At 34.9% G+C, this 4,344-nt stretch overlaps 1 pseudogene; it reads right to left on the bottom strand.

Moving 5' to 3' along the window:
• Nucleotides 1-1,709: 1,709 nt before the first annotated feature.
• LOC138895506 (uncharacterized) lies at nt 1,710-2,424 on the bottom strand (annotated as a pseudogene).
• Between the last annotated feature and the right edge of the window lie 1,920 nt (nt 2,425-4,344).

Here is a 4,344-nt window from a genome sequence, read left to right as displayed (position 1 = left end):
AGGACTTGCTGATGTCAAAAGTTGACCTAATTTTGTGAAACTCGTCTATTTATACAAGGCTGAAAATTTCAGACAAAAATGCCCTTCGGGAGGTTCTACAGCCGCACAATTCCATGTGCGGTCCGCATAATATTTCATCTTGTAGGAGATGGGAATCTGCGGCTGCAGATTTATCACTGCGGCCGCAATCTGATCTTCTGTGGTCTGTATCTTTACTTCTGTGGCCGCAATCTGATCTTCTGCGGTCCGTACTTTGTGAGCTTTTGTGCCTTTTATTGCCTTGTATTTAGATTACTCATTTTTTAGTCGAATTTTATCTTGGGAGTCCAACTTCCAACATTCCTGCAATTTTGCACATTTCATCAGTTTCGGGAACACAATTCAACTCTTTTAGACTAAAACAAAATCTAAAAGACGCCAATAAATAGTAAAAAATCTCCACTTATCAACAACCCCAAAATCGAATATGCCACAAACTAATCTTATGCCCAGTCCACAATTTTGTAGGGATCAAAGGTACTGACTTTGAAGGAACTAAATTCAGAACATAATTTGTTATTTCTAAGGCATGTCCCCAAAAAGACGAAGGCAAACTAGAATAACTCATCATTGATCTTACCATTTCCATAAGAGTCCTATTTCTTCTTTCAACTACACCATTTTGTTGTGGTGTTCCAGGCGCAGACAATTGAGAGGTAATTCCACATTCTGATAAGTGACTGATAAATTCTGCAGAGAGGTACTCCCTGCTACGATCAGATCGTAATGTCTTGATATATTTATTATGTCGCTTTTCAGTCTCTATCTTAAATTTTTTAAAATATTCAAAACATTCAGACTTTCGACGCAACAAATAAATATATCCATACTTCGAGTAATCATTTGTGAAAGTCACAAAATACTCAAAACCACCTCTTGCGTGGACATTCATTGGACCACACAAATCATAATGAATTAACTCTAATTTATCAATTGCTCGATTTCCCTTTGAGGGGATAGTTTCGTTTTGTCATTTTTCCTTCAAAACAAGATTCACAAGTTGGTAATGCCTCCACTTTTAATGAACTTAAAGGTCTATCCTTAACCAACATTGAAATTCGGTTTAGATTTATATGACCCAAATGCAAGTGCCATAAATAAGTTTCACTCAATTCAGTAGAACGTTTTCTCTTATTTGGTAAATCATTATAATTCGGTTCTTTAGGCTGTAATAGTTTACGAATAGAATCATTAATAAAAAGACCATCAATCAATGTAGCCAAAGAGATATAACGCTTATTATAACTAATAACACATTTATCAATATCATGAAAATTAATGTCATGACCATCTCTCATAACGCTAGAAACCGAAATTAAATGCTTTCTAATGGAAGGTACATATAATATGTCCTTTAAAGTTAATACTCTATTACTACCAAACGAAATACTAATATTTCCTAATGCTAAAGCTGGAGTTGCCAAACCATGTGCTTATAAACATTGATTTCCCCTCTACTTAGCCATCGCGTTACCTGAAATACCTGCAAAAAATGGCAGACATGATTAGTGGCTCCCGAATCTACACACCATAACATGGTAGAAACAACCACTAAAAAGATTTCAGAGACAAGTAGATGTAAATCACGTGGTTTATTATTCAGCTTGGCTAGGTAAGCCGGACATTGTTTCTTATGATGCCCAAGCTTCTTGCAGTGATAACACTTGCCCTTAGGCTTTTTCACACCAACAATTGCGCCTCCAACAGAGGGTTTTTGAGCCTTTTCCGCCTCTCGGCTTAGAAGAAGAACCTATCTCAAAATTCAGTGCCATAGGAGGAGCTTGTTGCTTGATAATAGTCTCCGCCGACTGTAGCTCATTCAGCAATTTCTCAAGTGATAAATCCATTTTGTTCATAATATAATTCAGGCAAAACTGCTGAAAACTGTCAGGCAGAGTCTGCAGGATCATCTCAACTTGCATATCCTTATCAATATTAGCTCCAAGGACCTCCAGTTCATTAAGAAGACTCATCATCTTCATAACATGGTTCCTAACAAATGAACCTTTAACCATTTTGGTATTAAGAAGAGCTTTCATGGCAGTATGTTTAGCCGTACGATTCTGATCTCCAAACATCTCTTTGAGATTTTCTGGAATGTCATAAGTAGACTCCACAGACTGATGCTGATGTTGCAGAACATTCGACATAGATGCCAGAATGTAACATCGCGCTATCTCATCAGCCTTAACCCTTTTTTTGGTAAGCTTTCTGTTCATCATCCATAGCATCTTCTCCACATTTTTCAGGACACACCTCATCAAGCACAAATTTTTACTTTTCAACAATTAGGACATAATCCAAGTTTCGTTTCCAATCAACATAATCCGGACCCTCAAGTTTATTTTGAGTAAGAATAGCAGTAAGGGGACTGAAAGAAGTCATGGTTAATCTGAGAGATAATTAAACAAATAGATCAAAATCATTCATGTTTAATTGAAGATTAAAATTCAAAACACGCTACATACATATAATCCATGTACCTTGAATAACAAGTTTCGATGGAAAAAGACCTATTCTTGCAATATACATATGTAATGATAGATTATTCACTCCATGAATTTAAACAGGCCTTACTCAGACGGAGAGTAAACTGTTAATTTAAGTCAATATCAACATTCAAGATACTAGTCCCATTGAACCAACATGCATACTCAGATGGAGAGTAAATACAAGTAATCAAAAACTAGTAGTACCTAGTGATTACCTATAGTGAGTTTATCTGATAGGGAAGAAGACCTACGTCAACGTGTAAATTCGTTATATCACCAAAATTTAACCATGGAGACCATAAGGAACGATACCTACCACCACTGGATTACAAACTACTTAAAGTTTTCTTGAAAAAACTTCAGAAAATTAGAAAAATGTCCAAAACACTATCTAAAGGACCCCGAATGCCTAAAACATGGGTATTGACCACTGGGTCATTTCCGATGGCAATCAAAGTCCGTCAACATGCTGACCTCCGATATTCTAACCAATTCGGTCAGAAATGAGTTTTTGTGTTTTTCTCTGATTAACGAAACTTTCAGATTATTCTTATCAAATATCATCAATAATAAACAAATATTACATAATTTAAATAATAATAAAGAATTCTCGGAACAAATATTCTTGCATAGAGCAGTGCAGCTTTTCAGAAAAATAATCTTTGCATGTAATTCAAAACTTGTATATTAACATAATGTTCCTTATTCATGATCATCCTAATTATCTAATTAGACGTGAGTAGGCTCTGATACCAATTGTTAGATTATATATCACAGTGGAAGTAATTTCAGTATCATATTCACGTGTAAATTAAACAATTAGCATATATGTAGATTATACGAGTTACCTCTTGTAGCGTGAACAAAATAGATCAATCTCGCTCTCGAGTTCCAAAGTAGCAAGACCAGGACCTCCAGAAAATATTCTACAGCCTTCTACTGTGTTACCCAAATAACATCTGAAAAGAGAGAATTTCGGGTGGGCGAAATTCCAAGGGAAATTCGTGTAGAAAAATGGCCAGCCCTATACCATATATATATAGCCATATTGTTTAGGGTAAAACTCTTTTCCAAAACCTGTTGGGTTTTCTTTTTACACAAAGGAAAAGTTTCCATTATTTTCTATTATTTAGGTACATTAGGGACCACAAAATTTAATAAACAAGGCTCCCTATTATAGAATTAATTTCGAATTTCAAAATTAATTTCTACCGTAATAAATTATGAATTATTCTACTAATAATTCGTAATTCCACTCCTTAGTTCAATTTTGAAATTCTTCCATAAAACCTTATTTAACTCCCATGTTAAGATTCAGATACTAATCAATCAAATTAAATTACTGATAATTTAATTTATTGATTACTTTCTTTAGACTTTTGCTTAACTTATATTTATATCTGATGACTCCGTAACTAGTAACTTTGTAAGGTAACTTTTTCTTTTTTCCTAGCTACCTGATTGTACTCAATTAGAACCAGATCTTCATATTGCCTCTGTTTCACTTCATTCACTAGACAAGTGGTAGTTGTATTCTGAACTGCAAATCCTACATCCTCTAAATCTATCAATATAACTCCTAAACTGGCTAACTGATGGAGTTCGTGAGCTAACTCCATTTTTTGAGGCTTCAAGTAAGATAAACTCCTCATGGACTTATGACTGAGAGCGTCAGCTACAACATTAGCTTTACCTGGATGATGCAAGTCCTTTAGAAGCTCTTAATATTGTCGCTGCTGCAAGTTCAACTCCTTCTGCTTAAATATGTACTAGAGGATCTTATGATCTGTATAGATATCAACATGAATACCAT

This window comes from Nicotiana tomentosiformis, chromosome 7 (assembly GCF_000390325.3).
Source record: "Nicotiana tomentosiformis chromosome 7, ASM39032v3, whole genome shotgun sequence".
Classification (NCBI taxonomy): Eukaryota; Viridiplantae; Streptophyta; class Magnoliopsida; order Solanales; family Solanaceae; genus Nicotiana; species Nicotiana tomentosiformis.
The sequence above is the reverse complement of the archived record's forward strand: the minus strand, read 5'-3'. Positions and strand labels throughout refer to the sequence as shown.